Raw genomic sequence first — 9,302 nt, 5'->3', positions numbered from 1 at the left:
TAAAGTTTTGAAGAAATTCTCTCTTGATTCACTTAAATTATTTTGAGAGAAAGAAAATTTGTTATGCTCATGATCTTCACTTATATTTGTTTGAGCTTATGAAAAGCAACACATGAAAATTAGTCCTAAAGTGATAGATATACAAGAAGGATAAAGAAAAAAAATGTCATGAATATCATTGGACAAAATAAACTTGATGATGTGATGATGTGATATGTGAGTTATGTTGATGAGTAATTGTGTTCTAGTAAGAATATTGGTGTTAAGGTTTGTGATTCCCTATGCATGCACGAAAGTCAATAATCATGCAATGATATTATATCCTACTTGTGGTGCATTATTTGGTGTTAATTATGCTTAATGCTTGCTTATGAGATTATTCGTTTCTTGGTTGGTCGTTTCTCAATCTTTTTGCTAGCCTTCATTTTGCACTAAGTATGACCTCCACTTGTGCATCCAAAATCCTTTAAACCAGTTTTGCCACATGAGTCCGCTATATCTACCTATATGCGGTATTTTTTGCCGTTCTAAGCAAATTTGCATGTGCCATCTCTAATTTTCAAAATAAACTTCTCTTTTCTGTGTTTGTTTCGCTCGTGGAACAGTAACGGGTGGCTAATATTTTCCATGTTGGATGTGCTATTCTCACGATGATTGTTTATTCACTTGTCATTGCACGAGAGTAAGGCAAAGGTTTTAGGGATGCCCAGTCCCAAAATGCAAAATTGAATTTACTTTATGTTGTCAAATAATAAATTCCTTGGAAAGTGTTGGTATGGAGGGCACTTGTGGATACGGTTAGCCATGGAAACTGAAAGAATGGTGGATAAAGGAATAAACTTTATTTTCTGTTTGGGAACCGCCTATGGCATATCTAACATGGAAAGTGTTGGGAACTCTAAGTCGTTTTCGTTGGTGGGATGGATACACCTCCCAAAATGTTTTTTATCTCTAATTTTTTTGCTTTGAGCTCTGGCACCTCTACAAATCCCTACTTCCCTCTGCGAAGGGCCTTTCTTTTACTTTATGCAATTTTTATTTTGAATTTGAGTCTCCATCTTCTCTTACAAAAGCACCAACTAAGAGGCAATATGATCGTACCTAAGTATTGGGTGTAGCTAATATTCGAGTGTGTTTCATGAATGGATCAATGTTTGAGCAGGATGGACTAGGGATAACTTATTTTGTCATTGATATTTTGAAAGACATGGTTGCTTGTTGATATGCTTGAGTATCTAAATTATTATGTCAAAACTAGACTATTGCTTTGAATCACATAAAAGTCCAAATGTCCATGCTATAAAGAAAAGAATATGATATGACATGATAAACAGCACTCCACATCAAAAATTCTATTTTTATCACTTACCTACTCGAGGACGAGTAGGAGTTAAGCTTGGGGATGTTGATACGTCTCCAATGTATCTATAATTTTTTTATTGTTCCATGTTGTTTTATTATCAATCTTGGATGTTTTATAATCATTTTATAGTCATTTTATATCATTTTTTGGTACTAACCTATTGACATAGTGCCAAGTGTCAGTTGCTGTTTTTCCCATGTTTTTTACATCACAGGAAATCAATATCAGATGGAGTCCAAATGCCATGAAACTCCACGATGATTTTTTATGGGCCGGAAGGAATGCAATGGGCCCTAGTTGCACCAGGTGGGAGTCCTGAGGAGGGGACAGCCCACCAGGGCGCCCCAGGAGGTCCAGGCACGCCCTGGTGGGTTGTGCCCACCTTGGGTGCCCCCCGGGCCGCCTCTTTGCTCTATAAATTCCCCAAAAATACCAGAACCCTAGGGGAGTCGATGAAATATTCATCCAGCCGCTGCAGAGTCCAGAACCACCAGATCCAATCTAGACACCATCTCGGATGGGGTTCACCACCTCCATTGGTGCCTCTCGATGATGCGTGAGTAGTTCTTTGTAGACCTTCGGGTCCGTATTTAGTAGCTAGATGGCTTTCTCTCTCTTGCAAAATTCTCAATACAATGGTCTCTTGGAGATCCATATGATGTAACTCTTTTTGCGGTGTGTTTGTTGGGATCTGATGAACTTTGAGTTTATGATCAGTCATATCTTTTTATATCCATGAAAGTTATTTGAGTTTTTTTGATCTCTTATATGCATGATCTCTTATAGCCTCGTATTTCTTCTCCGATATTTGGGTTTTGTTTGGCCACTTGATCTATTTATCTTGCAATGGGAAGAGGTGCCCGGTAGTGGGTTCGATCTTACGATGCTTGATCCCAGTGACAGAAAGGGAAACAACACGTATGTATCATTGCTATTAAGGATAAAAAGATGAGATCTATATCTACGCAATAGATAAACGGATCTTCTCTACATCATGTCATCGTTCTTATTGCATTACTCCATTTTTCCATGAACTTAATACACTAGATGCATGCTGGATAGCGGTTGATGTGTGGAGTAATAGTAGTAGATGTAGGCAGGAGTCAGTCTACTAATCTTGGATGTGATGCCTATGTAATGATCATTGCCTGGATATCATCACAATTATTTGAGATTCTATCAATTGCCAACAGTAATTTGTTTACCCACCGTTTGCTATCTTTCTCAAGAGAAGCCAATGGCGAAATCTATGGCCCCGGGGTCTTCTTCCTCATATATTTGCTTGCGATCTACTTTTCCTTTGCATTTTTATTTAGATCTATTAAACCAAAAATAGAAAAATACTTTGCTGCACTTTATTTTATTTGTGATCTATTATTTCAATATATTACAAATTTCTGGCATCGTTACCCGAAAGGGGTTGACAACCCCTTTAACACGTCAGGTTGCGAGGTGTTGTTATTTGTGTGCAGGTGTTGTTTATGTTGTGTTGCTTGGTTATCCTACTGGTTCGATAACCTTGGTTTCTTCACTGAGGGAAATACCTACCGCTGTTGTGCTGCATCATCCCTTCCTCTTTGGGGAAATACCAACGTAGTCCTAGCACACAAGAGCTTTTCTGGTGCTATAGTCAGAGAGCGATCAGTGGGAGGGAGGGAGGACCAGCCAAGGGGGCGCCCAAGTAGGGGAAATCGTACTTGGGGTCTCTCCCAAGCCCCCCCCCCCCCCCGCCCCCCCTTTCCCTATGTGGAGCGTGGGGAAAGGCAGGGAGGGGTGCCCCCCCCCCCACCTTTCCTTTCTTCCATGAGAGGGAAAGGCGGGAGGGGCTAGCCCTCCCCATTTTCCTTCCCTAGGGCTAGCCAATGAAGGGAAGGGGCACACCAGCCCCCTTGTGGGCTAGTTTGTCCTCTCCTTTGGTCCATAAGGCCCATAACTTGTCGGGGCGTGCCCGAAACCCCTTCCGGTGACCCGACTACTTCCCGTGCGTCCCGAAACACTTCTGGTGCCCAAATACCATCATCCTATATATGAATATTTATCTATCAACCATTTCGAGACTCCTCATCATGTCCGTGATCTCATACGGGACTCCGACCAACAATCGGTCACCAAAACATATAACTCATATATCACTATATCGTCAACGAACGTTAAGTGTGCGGACCCTATGGGTTCGAGAACTATGTAGACATGATCGAGACACCTCTCTGGTCAATAACCAATAGCGTAACCTCGATGCCCATATTGGCTCCTACATATTCTATGAAGATATTTATCGGTTGAACCGTTATGTCAACATACGTAATTCCCTTTGTCCATCTGTATGTTACTTGTCCAAGATTCGATCGTCGGTATCTCTATACCTAGTTCAATCTCGTTACCAGAAAGTCTCTTTACTCGTTCCGTAATACATCACCTCGTGACTAACTCCTTAGTCATTTTCTTGCAAGCTTCGGCCCAGAGATACCTCTTCGATACTCGGAGTGACAAATCCTAATCTCAATCTATGCCAACTCAAGAAATACCTTCGAAGATACCTGTAGAGCATCTTTATGATCACCTAGTTATGTTGTGATGTTTGATAGCACACAAGGTATTCCTCCGGTATCCGGGAGTTGCATAATCTCATAGTCGAAGGAATATGTATTTGACATGAAGAAAGCAATAGCAATAAACTAAACGATCATTATGCTAAGCTAACGGATGGGTCTTGTCCATCACATCATTCTCCTAATTATGTGATCCCATTATCAAATGACAACACATGTCTATGGTTAGGAAACCTTAACCATCTTTGATCAATGAGTTAGTCTGGTAGAGGTTTACTAGGGACATGGTATTTGTTTATGTATTCACGCATTTATGTAGGTTTCTGATCAATACAATTCTAGCATGAATAATAAAGTTTTATCATGAATAAAGAAATATAAAATAACAACTCTATTATTGCATCTAGGGCATATTTCCTTCGAATTCCTCTAATTAATCCTCTGCTTTCAGCATTGTGTAGCATGGCTGACAACCCTTCCGCACAAAGTAGAAACAGATATGGGGAAAATGAATCCCCTTGACGAAGCCCCCATTGGGGTGTGATTGTTTCAGTTACATCCCCATTCACTTTAATCTTGTATTTGACAATGGAAATGCACTTCATTATCAAATTCATGCACCCTTCATCAAAACCCAGTCTATGCATGATCTCCCTTAAGAAGGTCCACTCAACATGATTGTATGCCTTGCTCATGTCTAGTTTTATTGTTGCATAACCCACTGAGCAATTTCTTTACCTCTGCAAGAAGTGTGGTAGTTTATATGCCGGCAGAGTATTATCAGAAATGAGGCGACCAGGCACGAAGGTACACTTGTTAGGCGAGATTATATCAGGAAGAACTATTTTGAGCCTATTCGTTATTACCTTAGAGACCTGCTTGTATACCACATTACATAGGCTTATTGGTCTCATATCATTAATCTTCATTGGATTGTTATTTTTCGGGATTAGCACAATAAGTGTATCATTCCAGCCCTCTGGCATGTTTCCTCCCCTTAGAATATGAAGCACTTCCTTGACCACTTGTTCTCCGACAATTTGCCAAAACTTTTTGAAAAAAATAGCAGGCATTCCATCAGGACCCGGGGCCTTAAGGTCACCCATACAATTTAGTGCTGCTTTAACCTCTTCTTCACTGTACTCGGCACACAAAATGTTGTTCATGCTCTCAGTCACCCTCAGTTGTACAACATGAATAGCTTGCTTGATGTTGCTCCCTCTCACCGTGGTGGAGAAAATGTTCGAAAAGTAGTTTGCAATATGTTACTTCAGTGCATCTTCCCCTTCTGGCAGCTTCCATCATCCCTTTGTAATTTTTTAATTGTGTTTCTCCTTTTCCTTTCAGAGGCAAAGGCATGGAAAAACGACGTATTTTTGTCCCCAGACTGTAGCCACTTTACGTGGGCTCGTTGTCACTAGTGAGTATCCTACTGGTGTTCAAGGCGGTCCAGTTTCTCTCAAAAGGTGGTTTCTCAATAAAAGCATAAGGAACAACCGGATCAACATTGTAAAGTATAGTTTCTTCTTTAATTGGTACCAGTTCTTTAATTTCTTCTTTAATAGGTGGGTGATATTTAAAACACTTCTCTTTAGGGAGTTGAACATGAGTAGCAAATGATTCACAAAAGGAGGCTACTATTTCAAAGTCAAGTCCATATTTAGTGCTAAACTTTTGAAAAGCATCGGTATCCATAAAAGATTTAACACAATCATACTTAAGTTTAATACCTGACTCTTTACCTTCGTTGGGTTCCCAATCTTCAGAGTTGCGTTTAATTCTTTCCAAAAGATCCCACCGGAATTCAATAGTCTTCTTCATAAAAGAACCAGCACAAGAAGTATCAAGCATGGTTTGATCATTACGAGAAAGCCAAGCATAAAAATTTCGGATAATAATTTCTCTTGAGAGCTCATGATTGGGGCATTAATATAACATTGACTTAAGCCTCCCCCAAGCTAGAGCAATACTTTCTCCTTCACGAGGCCAAAAATTATATATATAATTCCGATCATGATGAACTAGATGCATAGGATAAAAAATTTGGTGGAACTCCAATTTCAACCGATTCCAATTCCAAGATCCAATATCATCGCATAGCCTATACCATGCCAATGCTTTTCCCTTCAAAGATAAAGGGAAAACCATCTTCGGGTAAACTTGCAAGCCTAAACAATCCACAAATTTGTTCTACATATATCAAGTGCATATCGGGATGTTCGGTTCCATCTCCTGCATAAGGATTAGCTAGCAGTTGTTCTATCATACCTGAAGGAATTTCATATTCAATATTTTCAGTAGGTGCAGTAGGTTGAGGGGTAGCTAATTGTAGTTCTGGACGAGGTGAAGATACCCTGAACAAACCCCTCAAAGGATTGTTTTCCATAGTAACAAGTGACAATAAATTTCAGCACACTATATAAATGTTTCCTTACCAAATTCCACTTACCAAAGGCGCTTCACTCCCCGACAATGGCGCCAGAAAATGGCCTTGATGACCCAAAAGTATAGGGGATCAATTGTAGCTCTTTTCGATAAGTAAGAGTGTCGAACCCAACGAGGAGCAGAAGGAAATGACAAGTGGTTTTCAGCAAGGTAATGTCTGCAAGTGCTGAAATTGTAAGTAGCGGAGTAGTTTGATAGCAAGATAATTCGTAATGAGCAAGTAACGATAGTAGTTAAAAAAGTGCAGCAAGGTATCCCAATCCTTTTGAGGCAAAGTATAGGCCAAAACGGTCTCTTATGATAAGCAAAGCGTTCTTGAGGGTACACGGGAATTTTATCTAGTCACTTCCATCATGTTGTTTCGATTTGTGTTCGCTACTTTGATAATTTGATATGTCGGTGGACCGGTGCTTAGGTGTTGTTCTTACTTGACAAACCTCCTAGTTATGATTAACCCTCCCGCAAGCATCCGCAAGTATGAGGTAAGTATTAAAAATAAATTCTAACCATAGCATTAAACTTTTGGATCCAATCGGTCCCTTACGGAATAGCGCATAAATTGGGGTTTAAGCTTCTGTCACTCTCGCAACCCATCATCTAATTGCTACTCCATAATGCATTCCCTTAGGCCCAAATATTGTGAAGTGTCATGTAGTCGACGTTCAAACACCACTAAGGGAATCACAACATACATACTATCAAAATATCAAACACATATCAAGTTCACATGATTACTTGCAACATGATTTCTCCCGTGACCTCAAGAACAAAAGTAACTACTCACAAATGATAAACATGCTCATGATTAGAGGAGTATTAAATAGCATATTGAATCTGAACATGTAATCTTCCACCAAATAAGCCATATAGTAGTCAACTACAATATGTAATCAACACTACTAGTCACCCACAAGCACCAATCTATAGTTCCGGTAACAAGATTGAACACAAGAGATAAACTAGGGTTTGAGATGAGATGGTGGTGTTGAAGATGTTGATGGAGATTGCCCTCCCCAAGATGGGAGAGTTGTTGGTGATGATGATGACGATGATTTTCCCCTCCGGGAAGGAAGTTCCCCCGGCAGAATCGCTCCGTCGGAGGGCAAAAGTGCTCCTGCACAAGTTCCGCCTCGAGGCGGCGGCGCTTCGTCCCGAAAGTCTTCTCCTTATTTTTTTAGGTCAAAATGACCTATATACCAGAAGATGGGCACCGTAGGTGGGCCTGGGTGAGCACAACCCACCAGGGCGCGCCCAGGTGGGTTGTGCCCACCTGGTGGGCCCCCTCTGGTAGTTATTTGCTCCAATATTCCTCAAATATTCCATAAAAAATCTCCGTGAAGTTTCAGCCTATTTGGAGTTGTGCAGAATAGGTAGCCTGATGTAGCTTTTTCATGTCCAGATTTCCAGCTGCGGAAATTCTCCCTCATTGTGTATACCTTGCATATTATGAGAGAAAAGGCATTAGAATTACTCCAAAAGGCATTATTATGGATAAAAACATTATAAATAACAGTAAGAAAACATGATGCAAAATGGACGTATCAACGTACTTATCTCCAACATAGCCTAAATCCTTAAGGCCACAATCAGCAAGAGCCATTCAGAATCCCTCCATTTCAGCATCGTGAAGAGCTCGGGAATCGTTTTCGTCATCCCTTGAATATTATAGTTCATCACGAAGTTCTAGTAGCTTGGTGATAGTGACTAGAGGAATCTGTCAATCATTATCTTATCTGAAAGATTAACTCCCACATGATTCAAGTGATTGTAGTACTCAGACATTCTGAGCACATGCTCACTGGCTAAGCTATTCTCCTCCATTTTGTAGGAAAAGTACTTGTCAGAGGTCTCATACCTCTCGACACGGGCATGAATCTAAAATACCAATTTTCAGCTCTTGGAACATCGCATATGCTCCGTGGCATTCAAAACGTTTTTGAAGTCCCAGTTCTAAGTCATAAAGCATGGCGCACTAAACTATCAAGTAGTCATCATATCGAGCTTGCCAAACGTTCATAACGTCTGCATCTGCTCCTGCAACAGGTCTGTCACCTAGCGTTGCATCAAGGACATAATTCTTCTGTGCAGCAATGAGGATAATCCTCTGATCAAGGACCCAATCCGCATCATTGCTACTATCATCTTTCAACTTATTTTTCTCTAGGAACATATCAAAAATAGGGGAGCTATATCACGAGCTATTGATCTACAACATAGATATGCAAAATCTATTAAGACTAAGTTCATGATAAATTTAAGTTCAATTAATCAAATTACTAATGAACTCCCACTTAAATAAACATCCCTCAAGTTATTTAAGTGATACATGATCCAAATCAACTAACCCATGTCCGATCATCACGTGAGATGGGGTAGTCATCAATGGTGAACATCTCTATGTTGATCATATCTACTATATGACTCATGTTCGACCTTTCGGTCTCTAGTGTTCTGAGACCGTGTCTGTAGATGCTAGGCTTGCCAAGTTTAACCCAAGTGTCCTGCATGTGCAAAAATGTCTTACACCCGTTGTATGTGAACGTAGAGTCTATCACACCCGATCATCATGTGGTGCTTTGAAAGGATGAACTTTGCCAATGGTGCATACTTGGGGAGAACATTTTTATCTTGAAATTTAGGGGATCATCTTATAATGCTACCGTCGTACTAAGAAAAATAAGATGCATAAAGGATAAACATCACGCGCAATCATAAAATATGTGACATGATATGGCCATCATCATCTTGTGCTTTTGATCTCCATCTCCAAAGCATTGTCATGATCTCCTTTGTCACCGGCTTGACACCTTGATCTCTATCATAGCGTCATCGTGTCGAGGTCGTCACACCAATTATTGCTTCTACAACTATCGCTAACGCATAGTGATAAAGTAAAGCAATTACATGGTGTTTGCACTTCATACAATAAAGAGACAACCCTAAGG

This window comes from Triticum aestivum, chromosome 4A, assembly GCF_018294505.1.
Source record: "Triticum aestivum cultivar Chinese Spring chromosome 4A, IWGSC CS RefSeq v2.1, whole genome shotgun sequence".
NCBI classification, from domain to species: Eukaryota; Viridiplantae; Streptophyta; class Magnoliopsida; order Poales; family Poaceae; genus Triticum; species Triticum aestivum.
Note: the sequence above shows the minus strand (reverse complement) of the source record.